Source organism: Parasteatoda tepidariorum, chromosome 12 (assembly GCF_982258835.1).
Source record: "Parasteatoda tepidariorum strain Cologne lab strain chromosome 12, Ptep-v5.0, whole genome shotgun sequence".
Taxonomy (NCBI): Eukaryota; Metazoa; Arthropoda; class Arachnida; order Araneae; family Theridiidae; genus Parasteatoda; species Parasteatoda tepidariorum.
In genome coordinates, this window is record NC_141766.1 from 62,803,204 (window position 1) to 62,820,527 (window position 17,324).

A 17,324-nucleotide genomic window follows, 5' to 3' on the forward strand; every position below is an offset into this window, starting at 1 on the left:
TTCTATTTAATACATCTAAAATTATTTTCTGTCTAAAAACATATTTAACTTGCACACATTTAGGTTTTTGATAATTAAAATCCAGTGCTTTTAAATCTTGTTAAATATGTAGTTAGAGTGTATCAAGGTTTGCTTAATTCAAATTAATGTAATTAAGTAATTTTTTAAGTTATCTTTTCTGATATAAAATAATTTACTCTTCATTAGATGTCTAATTGACAAATCGTCTCTCAATTTTTAACAATCATTCGCAAATTGAGCTTGAAACACATTTTTTCTTTTTCAACTCAGCGATTTGTATGTAAGAATATAATTATAATTTTATCTATTTCAGCAAAAAATACTAACTATTTTAGTTATATTATTTTTAAATCATATATTTGATAATATTAAAATCTTTTATCAGATGCTTTGGTTAGAAAATTTAACAAAATCCAAAAAATCTGATTCAAATAAAAAAAATAAAAATACTAATAGCCCGATTTAAATCAAAAATACATAAGTTTATGATTTTTTTTTAAATCATGTTTTGCCAAACATGGCTTCTGATCAATGTTGTAGTTACAAACTTTTCAATAGATGAACGGTAAAATTTCAAACATTTTATGTACATTATTTTTTTCTGAAAGTAATATGCTGAAGATTATTTAAATTTGGTCTACATAGACAGGTTTAAAATTCGCTAAAATGTAATTTCTTTAAAGTAAGGTTTTTCCAAATTAATAAAAATTTGGTATTTCGTGTCTATAGCATGGCAGTAAGTATAACATCCAAAACTCTTTCTTTTTCACCAACTCAAGGTGAAGAAAGGATATCAAATATTTTTTTTCTATTTTTTAACCGATATTCTTGAAAAAATCACATTGATCTAATCGAAATTTAGACCAATTTTCAAGGTTTTAAAAGCTCTTTGTGAACTTAAAATGAACAACAAAAAAAAAGAAAAAAAAAAAGAACTTCCAACAAATAAAAAGAAATACTATTGAATGAAAATTGTACATTTGACCAAAAAATGGAAGATTGGAATGGAAGAATTTTCGTATTTCTTCAAATGCACACTTCGTTCATGTCAGGGCCACGATTTTATCAGAAAATGTTTTACTGCATGACTGAAGTTGGAGGGATGGTCACAAGGGTTGCTTTGAGCGCTGATCACCAACTCTTCTCAAAGGGGGATAAGATGTTACAAGCGCAGTCCACTAGGTTTTAGAAAATCATTAACGCAATCCGCCATCACCGAAACTACTCTATCCAATTTCACGCGATTTATATTCGTTGAAAATGATTAGATATAGAGCATTCTCAGAAATAAAACTCTCAGTTTTGACGATTCAGAAATCCTTGAACTACATTTCGTTAATTTTGAGAATTTTTTCGTCATGATATCTGCTGAATGAGTTATGCCGAAATGGAAATTCTCAAATATGCAACGAAAATATTTCCTCTACTTGAAATCTCATAGTGCATTATGGGAGACTGTTAACTAGAATGTTGTAAATAGGATGAAGAATTAACGATCGAAAATAAAGTGCTGAAACAATGCGACCGCCTGTTTGGGGGTCAAGCCATTCGTCTCGTACCAAAACGATCCGGTGTTCGAATCCCACTTCGGGCATGGGTGCAATTTAACTCCCTGTCTTGCGTCTTTCTTGTGCTATTAAAGTGACATTGATCCCTTGGCAAAGTGATTATTAGAAAATCTCGGCACTACGGGCTTTTTGTTATTTTTTTTTTTTTTTTTTCTTTTTTGGAAAAAATGGAGTGACAAAACATATCCTTGTTATCAACAAAATTCGTTTCCCCGAAGAGGTGACGATAGCTATTTCGTCACTTACACGAAATGTTCGTTTGCAGCATATAACAGGAACCAGTTTCGTCAAAAACGAAGAAAGTTCATTTATTGCAGAAAAAAAAATACAAATGAATAGAGGTTGTAGTACTTTCTCGGAATACCTCTTACGTGATTGCAGGATACCATACGATCGGTCATTAAGGTATGAAAACTCCCTTTTGTTGTCCTGCGGCATCTTGCTCTACACTTGCAATAAAAACACTGCTAAATCGACTTTACTCGGAAGCTATCCAACGTGCCGTTCCAAATGGTCCCAAATATTCGGAGACAAATCTGGGGATCCAGACCAGGAAAGGGTGGTGTGACGATACGTTTGTTGCAGGCGGCCGAGTACTATCTTGTTAAAAAGTTGATCCTGAGGACCCTGTTATGAATAGCAACACATGAAAGCATCTCTGTTAGTCAATATTAAGGGTGATCATGGGTCGTATGCGATAACTCACAACGCTGTAGTTGTAATCATTTAGCGTAAATCTTTTCCATTGACTGGCAGTTACACATTATTTAACCTTTATGCTTTTCATCATCAAAAAGCTTAATCCCATAAAGCAAATAATTTTTCTAAAAACGGCAGTTTCCTCTTTTTCCCTCTTGTGTTTGGATGGTTTTTATTTTTTTTAACTGGATTTTCTTTAATGTATTGAAATACATGTCCTAGTCACCTTATTTGAGAAACTATGATCATAGTTAGACTATGTTAGGTTCTTTGAATTTTGATTCTAATTCATGGTTGTAACGAATTCTCCGTTTTCTCTTACTGTATCAAAATTTTTTCTTAACATTTTTGTATCGAAAGTCATCGCTTCTTCTGCTTTGTTAATTGCCCAGCAATCACAGCCATAAAAAAAAAAACTATTGATCTTACTAATGTCTTTTACAACTATATTTAAATTCATTAATTACCTTGTAATAGTTATTGCAAAGGAATTTTCTTCATCATGCTTCATCAAGTATTAAAATATAAAATAATTTAAAAATTTGATAATAAAATTAAAAACTATCGAAATGGCTAAGTTTCTTGTATATTAAAAAAGAAGAAAAGCATATTTTGTATTATTGATAATTTGGTATCAGTTTAATTTTGTAAACAAATGCAAACTAAACAAAACTAACGAAGCATAATTAAAGTTTTGTATTCTTTATTGATTTTCTGAAAAGTAGCAAATGTCCTTTTTTCGTTGCTCAACTTTTTTTTATTTATTCATTAAATGAAACTCCTGAATTGTTCTTTACATTAGGGTAATTGCAATAGAATCTATATGTCGTCTTTTTCTTATGGAGCAAAAAATTCAGATGATATATTTTTAAAAATATATCACATGATCTGGCTCATTAACCTGATGTAATTAAAAGAAAATAGCGTTAATAATAGCTTTCGTTGCTGAGGTTGAATTAGATTTTGCGTTTTAAATACTTTAATTAAGCAAGTCAATTTGCCGTAGACATTTATATTAATATTTTTTTATATTAAAAAGGGTTTGTACGTTCCTTAAAAAGTATATAAAGTGGTAACAATATTACAATACTGCATGTATCTTTTTATAAGTTTTCACCAATAAATTTCAAATCTAATACGGTCAGCGGTAACTGAGTAGGGAAAAATATTTGAAAAGAGAATATGAAACACCGTTTCGCTGTTTTATTCAAGGTCGAGTATTTGTTGTTGCAATGACTCAATGTGTAATTTTTAATGTTTTCTATCTATGTCACTTACTCCAAATTAAAAGTGAAAAAAATATTCACAAAAAATGGATTTTTAAATTAATAAAATTTGAAAATTGTATGTTATTATCAAAATTTATTTTTCAAAAAATAAAATCTAATATATCTTTAATAGAAAAACAAAAGTTTTAAATAACCCCCTCACTTTAATAAGTAAATATGAAAAGAAAAAATACGTACCACTGAAAAGTCCCCTTCCCTTCCTTTTAGCTAATCTAAATATCAACTTCTACAAAACATTACTTAAAATTAAAAAAAATATTTTTCTTCCCTTAAAAAGAAAGAAACATTTTTAATAAACCATCCCCTAAAAAAGAAATAAAAGAAATACGTCCCATTAAAAGTCCCTTCCCTGCAGATTTTTCCGGTTGGGGTATGTTTTTTACGGTTCTAGGAAAAAAAGGTACCGGAAAAAAAGGTACCTGAAAAAAAAGGTCCCGGAAAAAAAGGTCCCGGTAAAAAAAGGTACATGTGTAGGGAAAATTCTGTTGGGGAAAATATTTGAAATGAGAAGATTCGATTGAAGCGCTTTTTGCTGTTCCGTGCATGGTTTTTTAACTTTTATTTCTTATTTATTCTAAAGAAATAAAAAAAGAATTTAAAATAGAAAATTACATATTTTTCATTTAAAAAAATTACAAAAAAAAAGTAAAACATTATTGAAAAATTTAAATAGTATCTTCCCACTTTAAAAAATAATCAAAGAAGAATAAATAAATGAAATAAAATTTAAAAAAAAAGCGTAATACAACCAGCCCATAAGTCCCCCCCCCCCTACCCTTCTCATTACCTCAATGATCTAATCTGAATTATTACAGATAAAACGAATATTCATTGAAACAGCGAGAAGCATTCATGCTGCCCAGAAAGCGAGAGGGGAAATATCCCTACAGATTTTCCCTACGGAGGTACCTTTTTTACCGGGACCTTTTCTTCCGGGACCTTTTTTTCCGTACCTATTTTTCCGGGACCTTTTTTTCCGTCTATCGTTTTTTACCGGGACGTAATTTACCGGTACCATTTCTCCGGACCCTTGCTTCCAGAAACTCTTCTTTAACTGATAATCCTGCTGTGGTATTCCGGTAAAACAAAAATAATAATAATGAAGAAGTTTAAATAAATAAATTCAGCCTACAATTCTTATTCAATTGTTATTACACGCGGGAAAATCGTTATAGAAAGGAGATAAAGTTACAGGCATGAGTTTGTAGTTTTAGTGTTACTTATACTTAAGAACTTTAAATTCAGACAGATTTCCAGGGATATTGTAAATTTAAGCTACATATTGCTGTTAAATGGATATTTAAGGCAATTACAATCGCGTTATAATTCTTAACTTTACTTTACAGCTCTCCTCTTTCTCTGCAACTTTAAATTTCAAGCAGAATTCCAGGAGTATTGTCAATTTGAGCTACATATTGTTTCTTAATGAATATTTTAGGCAATTACAATTGCGTTATAATTCTTAACTTTCCGAATTTTCAAAAAGGGAATTCATATTTGAAGAGGTTGGTTTTTATTTTATTAATTCAAATGATTAAAAAAAAAAAAAAAATACTTTCAATGATTTTTAAAATAAAAAGAATATAAAATTAGTTAATTGCTTACGAATGATTGCACTTTAAAAGAAAGTTTTGTAGCTTTTATGATCAATTTCTGCTGTTTACCATTGCAATATAGAGATATGTGACAGCTAAGGTGGATGAGACACCTGTGAGAATTAATGGTTTTTATGAAACTGGGTTTTTTCCCCCTTCTTCTTTAATGGTGGTATTGTGTGCAACTTTGACCATAGACCTGGGTATTGACTCCAAAGGTCATGGTTTCACTTTTGACATTGTGGTGGAAAATCTTGCTGAACGCCTTTAAGAAGAGAAATAGATTAGTAAGATGCGCTGATACATATTTGACTTCTTCCTCCAAATATGGACATTTAATTATCGATACAGGCGGAAAATTTTCTTAAAAAAGGATAGGGTCTTTTTTTTCAACTGCATAGGATTTCTTATATTCCATGGGTATTATAGATTTTCCTAGTTTATATGCGTGTGAGAGTTAAACCAATGAAAGAAAGGAAGTAATTGAAATATTAATTTAAAAAAAAAACACAAAGTAAAAGCATTAAAAAGTGTTAGCAAATTCGTGGTTTGTAGAGCAAAATTTCTTGTTTAAATTTCGAAGGTTAAATTTTAAAATGTCATATCTCGTGAATATCGAACTTAATTTTTGTATTACAAATCATGTTATTACAAATTTCATGTTCATTTATTTTGCCCAAAACTGATCAGAATTTGAGAAAATCTGCCACCTTTTTTTTACCATTTATAAAAACGTTCGAAAATTGGCTTCTCTACCGTACCAATAACAATATACCAATCATAAATCGTACTGATTCTGGCGCTCAATAAACGTGCTAATAAAAGTGTTTTATTATTAGGATTTATTACTTGATCAAGAACTTCATTTTTGCTTCTTCTCATTCACATCTCGCAAGTCTTGAAAATGAGCTCCGATTTTGAGCGTTTAAAACACACTATTTTTTCCAATTTGTATATTTTTGAAGCGAATGAAGTTTTTATTGAGATTATGTATTTAACATTAGAGTTTATATTGCAGATGCAAATGATTCTCAAGCATTATAATACTACACCATAAGTATGTTTGCAGTTAACAATTAGAACCACTTCTAAGAAGAAGGGTCATGAAAAGTGGAAGTAAATTTTTTATCATGAATTATGATGAACAAATGAATCGCGTCAACCAAAATATTTCACCCAAATAAGCGAAATTTTTTAGATCTCCTTGTTCTACTGACCGCTTCATATATTTCAAATGGTAATTAAAGCATCCTTCATTATATATATATATATATATATATATATATATATATATATATATATATATATATATATATATATATATATATATATATATATATATATATATATATATATATATATATATATATATATATATATATATATATATATATATATATATATATATATATATATATATTACAAGTAAATGACAAATTTTTATTTACTATAAATCATAATGTGGTTTAACCGCCTTAGAAATTTTAAATTTATTAAAGCTATTAACTGTACTTATAACACTGAAATACTTACACTTATAAGACTGAAAATCATAGATAAATCTGTTCCTTTATTTGTTATTGATAGAAGCAAACTACAGCCAAATGTGGTAGTCCTTCAGGTAGTCAAGCTTACTCTATTCTTCCAGTTTTCCCCCTAATTATAAGTGGCGTTCCATCAGAAAAAAAGACAAATATAGCCATAAATCTTTACCCCTACAGAATTCCTTGCAGATCAATAGCGGAAAAGACCATAAATCGTCCAGACGGTGGTGACGATGCCAATACCACCCCTCCCCATAGCTTGAGGGGACATTGAGTGTACCCCTTTGCCGTAGGGTCCCTTGATTTTAACCCTTCATTTCCAATTTCTTGACATGTACGAGTCTACAGGGGCCAGTGAAACTCATACTGTATAATCATTCCTTCAACTAGAAATATTTTTTCTTCCAGCTAGAACGCTGTACAGCAACGAAAATAGATTGATTTTGATTTTTTAATTTATTTTTTATGTAGCTTATTCTAATTTGAAATTTTGATGTTTGTAGACGACATTACTTCGAGTACTTCCAGCAGTGATAAAAATTTTTTTCATTTTGTGCTATAATAAAATGATTTTTTTTTTCGAACTGAATTCTTGTTTGCAAATTGGCCCAGTAAGTGCCGTTGTGTTTCATTGCATGAATTCACTAAGATTGAGACATGTTTAACCTTTTGTACTCTGATGCCGCCTCTGAGGGGACATTAATATTCGCCAATCTAATAAAAAAATTTTACCTTAATAACTAAATTAGTACTTTTTACCTTAGTGACTAAATTATTTCAAGAATTTTAAAAATTATATAAAAATACTGTACTATGTATTTTAAACGATTTAGTGCTTATATCAGTTCAAACAGCATTTTAAAATACTCGGAGGGCAAAGGGTCACATGCCTTTTCCTGGCATGGAACGATTAAAAGGAAAACTAAATTTTTTGAAATAATAAAGTGCAGAAATGAAAATTAAACATCATTTCTTTGCATTCAGGATCACCCCGAAGAGTGCGTGTGTTTTCGACCCAATATTAAGACTGCACGTAAAATTTCTTAAATCTGAAACTTCAAACATTATGGAGTGGTAGCTAAAGTGAGAAAATTCCTTATAGATTTTCTTACGTTTTATTAATCATTAAATTTATTTGGAAAGGGAAGCAGCTATCATTTCATTAAAATATAACATGTTTCTTCGTTAAATCTGGATTCTCATTAAATCAGGCCTCGTTATCAGAAATAGAATCGGTGACCGAGGCTCACCAAGTAGTCACTGTTGCCAATTGCCAACGGGTGATCAATTACATGGAAAATGGCTGCCGAAATATCAAACACAAGTCACTGAAAGTGGTGACCATGTTAAAGATCTAATATACAAAAAATAAAATGCACGCGATGTGTGCAGCTTTCCGTCATCAAACCATGTCCAATTTCAATCGTTTTTGAGGCAATTTCTTGTTGTTCAATTGATGTTTTAACACGATAGACGCGCGAAAATCGAATATCTCTTTTGAATAATAATTTTTTCATGGAGTCGACGTACAGTAATTCAATCTTCAATTTACAGAGTGTTGTCGGTCGCTTTTTCAAAAGTTATTACTACTAATTTTCACATAGTTTTTAAAATTCTGAAGACTGATTTCAATCTAAAACTGATTACGGAATAGCTGAATTAATCCGTAAAAAAAAAAATAAATGGCAACTATTATGCAGAGTTTACGTGTTCTTTAAAAATTTAATTATTACTAGTAAGTTTACTTCAAAGGTTAATTGAAATTTCTAATAGAAATTTTTTTAAAATTTGGAAATTTGGTCGATTTTAAATTGGTCGATTTGGAAATTTGATCGAACAGATATTTATACCGATATTTTAATAACGTATAGTGGATATAAAATAACGTATAGTGGTGGTCACAAATCTGTTAAGAAATAGATATTTATCCTCTTTTTGTTATCCCTTTTTATTCAATTTTTAGTCGTGTGGTAACCCAATTATTAGACCAGTTATATAGAAATTTGCCATTTTTCATGTTTACTTATTTATTTTGTAACTTATTTAGGATTCCGTAATTTGTTAGCATCCAACAGCATCATTTGCAAACATATTGTTTTTTCAAACAGGTAGAGTAAATCAACCAGTGAAGGAACACTACCCAGTGAAGGAACATTTAATATATATTGATTAAAAATAAGAATTTGAAGGTTTTACTTTAGATAGATTGGTAACAATAGCTTACTGCCAAACAATAAGAAGTCATCTACCAATGTTTTGGATTACCTGGTCAAATGGACTTCTCTGGAAAAATTTTTGAATTTGTTATTGTCTCTGCAACACCTTGTTTCTTTGAAAAAATTAAAAGTTGAGTGATTGTATTTATATGTTTGAAGTGGAATTAATTGCATGTAATAGTTTTATTTTTCTCTCTGTGAAAAAGAGAATTCAAAATATAGTTATTAAAGCTACGTTTTATTTTTTTTAAGCATCATAGCATAATGAAGTACTGAGATAAGGTGGTGTTTATTCACTGGATCACCAAACGATGAAAAACTAGTGAAGGAACAAGTGTTCATTTACTGTTTTTTTTTCTAAGTTAATGAAAATAAAAGATAAACCTTAATTTCCTTGTACCTTTAGTGATGTTTTGCATCAAAAGTATGTTTAAAATACGAAAAAAAACTTCTAACCAGTGAGGGAACAGGCATGTTCCTTTACTGGGCATAGATCTCCCAGTGAATGAACAGTATGTGTCAATATGTTGACACTTTAATTTTCAATTCATGATTACAAGAAAAAGTTTACATTTTCCAAGTATTTATTTGTTATAATTTCAAGAATAGGCTTGTTTTCAGATATTTGTATGCCTTATAAATTTATAAAGAGCATTAAAAAATAACCAAAATTTAGTGTTCCTTTACTGGGTATTCATTCACTTGTAAGAGCTGTTCCTTCATTTGGTCTTCTTACTACTTGTTATTGAACCTCCGAAACTTTAAAACAATATTATGTAAGCTCTCTACAATTTTTTTACATAATTTGCAATTAGTAACAAATATGTTGACACTGTCATTTAACTAAAATTACGAATTTTGAAATTAATATGACTTCTTAAGAGGCAAGCGAAGCTTAAGTGTTCCTTCACTGGTTAGTTTACCCTAATTTGTGGTACTAACATAACTGAGAACATGAATAGGAAAAAATCCAGTAGATTTAAAACAAAAATAATAATATAAATTTCATAATAATTGTCGCAGAATGTACCAAATATTTTATATAGGGAATTCTGTGGATTCTTATAATCATCAAATTAGAAAAACTGCAATTTTTTCCAGTTAAGATTGACATTAAATAAATATACTTTAAACATTATTTATCATGTTTACTTATAATTTTGAATATTCATAAGCATTTAACTCATTAAAGATAGTTTAAGTATTTTTTAATTAATTTAGAGTTCCGAGTAAAAATAAACTGAACATTTTAGAATGAAAAAAAGTTTTAAACTGATTTCTGTAAATAAGGCTCGCTTAATTATGTATTAGTAATACTTATTTAAATATTCAAGCTAGCAAAAATCTGTGCAAAAATTATATTTTAATAGGGATTTTTCTTATAAAACTTACGCAATTTTAGGGAATTTTCTAAAATGTGCAAAAACCAGAAGAATTTTTATTAAATCGGGAGAAACTAGCAAAATCCAGTAGTTTACAAGAAAATCCAGTAGAGTTGGTAGCTTTGTACTAACATGATTTATACAGGTTAAGGAAAACATTTGTATGCACTATAATGTATTTATAACAAAAATATTTACATGAATATGAAATTATGTATGTATTTTTTAATAAAAATCTTATGTCGGGGCTAAATAATCATTCAACTTCAATGTAAACATAGAAACAGTTTCTGATAGGAGCACTCTACTGTAGTATGCGAATTCGGGCATCTGTAAATTAATATGTTTATGTATTTATATTCTGATATTTATTCATATATCCTGACAAAATATTTTAAGTTGCAAAAAGTTTATATATTAGCATTTGTTACTTAGTTATACTTTCTTTTTATAATTTTTTTTTCTTCATAATTTAGTACTAATCCAGACAAATAACAATGTTTAATTCTGTCATGTCTAAATTTAAACAAAAGTTTTGTAGCTGTAAAAAGTAGGTCTTTCAACCATATATTTAGATTTCTGGCCAGTAATATGCATAAATACTGAATAATATCCAGTTTATCTTTTTCGATCCCATTCGGCAGTAATATTTTTTAACTTGAATATATAAAAAATATTTCTTATCTATCGGAAAAAGAAAACAATCTGTGTGTATCACTTTTTACTTCGGTTATGAAAGTATAATTGTATCTGAAATTTCTAGCGTAGCATATATATAATAACAAGATTGAATGCAAACTTCAATAATTTACAACGAAAATATTAATTCATGGGATAAGTGCTCTTAAAGTAAAAAAATAGCATTTGTACCTATTACAGCATTTCTCTATTTTTATTTAGTTGCTTCTGAAATTTCTTACATAGCATATTTTAAATATAAATAATTTGCAACGAAAAAATTAATTCTGAAGCTAAGTAGGGTAATTCAGGGCTCTTAAAGAAAAAAATACATTTGTACCTATTTCTGGCTTTTTTTTTCTTCGATATTATTTAGTTATTTCCGAATTTCTTATGTAGCATATTTGAAATGAGAAGATTCAATGTGAAACGTAAACAATTTACAAAGAAAAAGCTAATTTGTAAGCAAAGCGTTCTTAAGAACAAAAATAAGATTCAAAATTCAAAAAAATTTACTGAAAAAAAAAGTATTACCCATTTTAAGGAGTCAATAAGCAAGTTGTTCAATAAGCAAGGGCCGCGCTAAACATCCGCTACCTCGCCAAATGCGATAAAATCGTAAATTCAGTGGAAGAAATGTGTATTGGCGCGATATATATATATATATATATATATATATATACATATATGTATATATATATATATATATATATATATATATATATATATATATATATATATATATATATATATATATATATATATATATATATATATATATATATATATATATATATATATATATATATATATATATATATATATATATATATATATATATATATATATATATATATATACATACATATTTCTGAACAAATGTTGTTTATTTCATTCGATTACGGTAATTTCCCTTAGATATGTCGCATAACTTATTAGTCTAGAAATGTAAGTCTAGATATGAAATCTAGATAATGAAAGTAACAAGAAAAAAAATAATAATAAAATGTCGATTAGCACGTTCTTATCCAGATCATGCGATATTCGCGTGACTAAACTCCTTCCTTTGGCTAAGACTTTTGGGATTTGGCTAACACTTTTGATATTTGACTGATTTACTGGCTACTAATTTGAAGTCCTTAGCGCGGGTCCCAAATAATTGTAATCAAATACTATGTAAATTTTATTAGCATCCAATTTCTTAAAATAAGTATTCAATGTGAGCTTTGTCGATGACGGCAATTCTTCGACGATTTTTTTATCCTTAAAAATCGTTTTCAATGCAAACTATTTTTGAAAAACATTTATTCTCAGCTCAACTATTAAGCCTAAAAATTGCAGAAGTATTCATTTGGTGAACTTTCTAATTCAAATGAATAGAACAAAATGGGATGTTTCTGAACAATCATCTTCCTTGAGGGGAGAACCCCCCGTGATCATCTGCATACCAGATCAGAACCTAACAATGCTGGAGTGGGTCTCTTTTATTATGCGCGTGTTAAGTAAAGGAAGATAGGGAACCTATCTTCTCTACACAGCACGAATATTAATTAGCGGCTCAGGTTGAAGAATATGCACTGAATATTCTTCAGGCTCATCAGTATGTAAGTGACAGCGCGAAGAAAGATTAATGGGCTATACTTGGACACATCTAAGTTTGCTGTAACTTACAAGGATGCCTTTTTAAAAATTTTCCTTTTATTATTGTTGTTATTATTTCATCTCGTTTTTAATTTTGATTTTTTATTAGTAGTTTTTTGTGTTTTTGTTTTTCGCCTGCTATAGCAAAACTTCAAAGATGTAATTATTTCTGAGATTTTTTTCACGCTGCCTGAGCTATTTTTATTTTTACTTTCGTTTCTCAAGTTGCTTCGTTTTTAGATTTTTTTCTTTATTTTCTAGTTTTTCTTATATTTATTTTTTTGTGCTGCAGTTCTTTTTCCTAAACATCTCCCCCCTTCCCCCCCCCTCAAAAAAATCCTTCGTACCTTAAAGCATAGTGAAGGAAAAGTCATTAACGAGGCTGTACTTATTTTTCTTTTTCTAAGGAATGCTTTCGAAGAATGCGTTTTGAGTTTTGCATTAGAATAGCGGAGGGGGGGGGGTAAAGAGTTAAAAATTCCAAAGGAACTGAAAGGTAAAAGAATAGAAAACAGTCTATGATAAATGTGCATTATTCTCAAACTGCACATATACTTATGAAAAGTACTCCGAGTACATGTTTAAAAATAGATAATATTTGAAAATCTATTCAAGCAATAAACAAGAAATTATATTATATTTAATGATATCAGTCATATAAAGTAAGGATTCCAGTGAAATAGTTTTTTATTATTCTTCTTTGTAGTGAACTAAAAGTTTATTCCACAATTGTAAGTAGAATTTGGTTTTAATTAGCAAGAATGAAGCATCACCGAAAAAATAGAATAAAAATGATAGAATTTAATTCCATTAATAATAAAATTCAAAATTTATCTCTTCTTTTGTAACTGCTACCATACATTAACATTATTTACTCTTCGATTGAAAATTTTAGTCTAGCAGGGTAATATATTATATTTAATGATATCAATTTTATAATCAGTCATTAAAAGCAAGGATTCCAGTGACATAGTTGCATTTTTTTTAATTTCTATTTTTTTGCATTAAACCAAAAGTTGATTCCACAATTGTAAATTGAATTTCGTTTTAATAAGTAAAGAATGAAACATTCACAGAAAAAAAGTATAAAAATTGTAGAATTTCATTTCATTAATATTAAATTTCTTAATTTATCTCGTTATTTGTAACTACTACCATATCTAAACATTATTAAATCTTTCAGGAACAGCAAATTTCGATTGAAAATTTTAGTCTAGCTGGGCATTATATTATATTTAATGATATCAGTCTAATAATCAGTCATTAAGAGCAGGGATTCCAGTGACATAGTTGCATTTTTTAAATTACTATTTCCTGTATTGAACCAAAAGTTGGTTCCACAATTGTAAATTTGAATTTCGTTTTAATAAGTAAAGAATGAAACATTCACTGAAAAAAAATTATCAAAATGGTAGAATTTATCTCGTCACGCCTTTGTTTATCTCGTTATTTATAACTTCTACCATATCTTAACATTATCAATACTTAATAAGACAGAAGCGAAAGAATTTTGCTAGATTTAGTCTATTTTTTTAGACCAGATTTATTTTAAATAAGTACGGTTTAGATTGTTTTTTTAAGTAGTAGCTTAATTTTGGAAAATGTACATTACTTTAAGTATCGGTTTAATTATTTAAGTTTATTCAGTGACAAATACATTTTCTACGGCTATTACATTTTATCAACATTTAAAACATAAGAATTCTGATGTTCCTTAAAAAACAAAAAGCTTTTATTTATATTTAACAGGTATTTCTTTACATTTTACGATACATAAATTGCAACTTTATTTTAATTATAATTTTATTTTTTATTAATTTCAATTCTTTTAGTTACGATTTATTAGTAATTTTTATCTAAAAACGTCTAAAGTATAAATAGGTTTTTGAAAAATTTGAGAAAATTGTTTTTCAATACCATTCTAGCCCTGGTTATGGCCATAGTATTTTGAAATGAATACTAGGGAATTAATGATTAGTCGTGTTGAATTTAAATGAATTTTCCTATTAATTTGATGTACTCATTTTTTATTTGAAACTTATGGTAAAAATTGTGGGTGCTTTGCTTTTTAGGCGATCGCATCATCACTGGTTTATTACGTACAAATGACGTTCTTTTTTTACATCCTTGTGCTTTTGAAAAACAAAAACAAAAAGTGGAGGCAAAATATTCTTAATCTAAATTTACATAGATGTAAACCTAGCTCACAAAATATTTAAAGTGGTAGTAAATGTTTCGCTTAATTGATTGAATTTTTATTTGAAAAAGTTGAATGACTGACTACCACTAAGTTTAAAAAATTAAATATATTTATGTAAAACCCGATACTCGCATGTTTAGGTTTGTAAGTGAAAATTAAGTTTTAACTTGACAAAACGCTTTAAACATGTTATATAGTAAACTAAAAGTAAAATATACATAAAGACTAAATATCAAACTCATTTGTACGGAGTGCTTTTTTTTTAAAGCTCTTCCATTTTAAAAAAAAGAAAATTATAGCACAAGTGTTTTATTATTAGAATTTTTCTTCGAGAAATAATACAGGTACGTTTACTCAAGCATATTTTAATAACATAAAAATTTTTTCCCCTCTAATTTATGGTACAGTGTATTTTAAAGTTAAAATGGTAAGTGACGGAATAAATGTATACTACCATTTTTTCAATATAGGGGATTTTCAAATATAGTACACTTTTTTTTACCTTGACTTTGATAAATTAAATGTAGCTAAATTTGTAGAATATTATGTCTAATTTACTGCTATTTCGTATCTACCAACGAATCTACGAGTTGGTTGATGTACAAATGCTAAGAAGCCTATCTAGAAAGCATTTTTGCTACTGCTGAAAGCAGTTATGCGACGTTTCGAAATATTAGAACTTTCATAATAATACAGAATTAAAAACGATCGTTCAATTACATAGTTTTTAATACATCTATAGATGTTTCTGCTTTATTGTAAATAATTGAAGTAATTCATAAATGTCGATTTTTCATCTATAAATATAAGATTGTTTCATTCATTACCAATTTTACGTCTGTGTAAATACAGGACGGTATGATTATTTTGAACAAATTATTTAGAGTTTAAAACCAACAATGATATAATACGAAAGAAAACCGATCAGATTCATTACATTATTGTAGAATAGGGAATATCATTGATGTTGTACTTATAACAGGGATACCACTGCTCGGATTTCTGCGTAAAATTCTACAAAGTGGATGACAAATTAAAGCTGCTGAATACGAACACCTTAAAAGGCACATTTCCAGAAAAATCAGTTTAAATCAAATTTACGAAAGTGAAAATCACACATTAAAACAGAAGTTATGCTACTACAAGAAAAACTTGCTCACAAGGCGAAGCAAGTTGTCCTTTTTGTAATAATACACATCAAATTACGAGGCTATGTATATATATTTTTTTTTAAACGTCGATTGTACATATTATGTATGTTCTAATAGTAAGACATAATAATGGTATAAATCAAGTCACTTACCTGCAAAAAATCCAAAATTTATATAATCCAGATGTAGATGTATTCTTTCACTATTTTTACATTCCGCAAAGTAATGTATCAACAATTAGTCTATATTTTATCACAACTGAGGACAATAAAAGTAAAAAACTTGAAAAAATTTAACCTTACTATATAACGTTATATAAGAATTTAGCGAATTTAGGTACAATACGGCATAGAAAAGAATAATCATTTAAAAAACAGGTTAATTATAATACCATATATTAGTTCATAAAAATACCTCGAAAATGAATATTAAATCACAAAAACGTTTGTTGGTCTTAAAGTATAATAGAAAATAAAGTTAAATAAGAATAGTAAACATAAAAATTTAGCCACCTAGAAAAAAATATCTTCAATGAGAATACCATAAAAAGAACATTCTTAGTATAAATAGAATTTACTACACTTGAAGACGTTTTTTTTAAGGTACAGATGCTATACATAAGTTGAGCGTTGTAATGACAAATTTTGAAGGATTGAGGATTAACAGAGGCAGGAAGTCAAGTGAACTAAATTACCTTTCTTGAGTATTCCCCTATGTAAAGTCAATGCGGACATAGAGTGTCACTAATCTTGATGACTGAAAGCCTACTGAGTACTATAATGACCAGAGTTTGACGAATTACAGATTAGCACTCCATTAGGACAGTTAAAGAATATATTGCTCTTGTGGTTTATACAGTGCTAATTGCTGTTACAAATCCCTAAGTCGTTTTGAATTTCTTTCCGTTTCTCGTTTGTCCAGAGTATAAACTTGGCGAGAAAGGTCCGGTTTGGTGCTTTAAATTGGTCCCCGATGTCCTGTCCTAGACTTTGCATTCCCACCTCTGGTGTGACATGTGACCCCTTTTCCCTGCTGATGTCTCAGTGTATGGCTTGATTAATGGTTAGATGGTGAATTGAATATCCTTACATTGTATTGTCCGCTTCTCAACCCCTCCTTCCTGTCCACTAGGAATTTTGTTTGACCATTTGAAAAATTATAGAAGCTTTCATGGAACTTTGTTGTCGATAATATATCGATGCGTGCAAAATCTTTGCAGAGCTTGTGATGTACGTTTGGTACAAAATTCTAGTTTCATAATAAGTTTGAAACCTATGTTATCAGCATATTGAAGCTAAATGATGTTTAAAGTATGCTCTTCAGAGCTTCTGGCATAATTT

The 17,324-nt window shown here is 28.7% G+C and overlaps 1 long non-coding RNA gene across 9 annotated transcripts in view; it reads right to left on the reverse strand.

Annotated features, from left to right (window-relative positions):
• Positions 1 to 17,089, reverse strand: part of LOC107444121 (uncharacterized) — a 244,955-nt gene extending 227,866 nt beyond the window's left edge. For 3 of the 9 annotated variants that reach the window (XR_015431003.1, XR_015431002.1, XR_015431005.1), the window contains exon 1: positions 16,679 to 17,085. This is a non-coding gene — a long non-coding RNA (uncharacterized LOC107444121). Of the gene's footprint in view, positions 1 to 16,678 lie in introns of all 9 variants that reach the window. The other 6 variants (XR_015431008.1, XR_015431004.1, XR_015431006.1 and 3 more) reach the window with 5 other exon arrangements.
• Between the last annotated feature and the right edge of the window lie 235 nt (positions 17,090 to 17,324).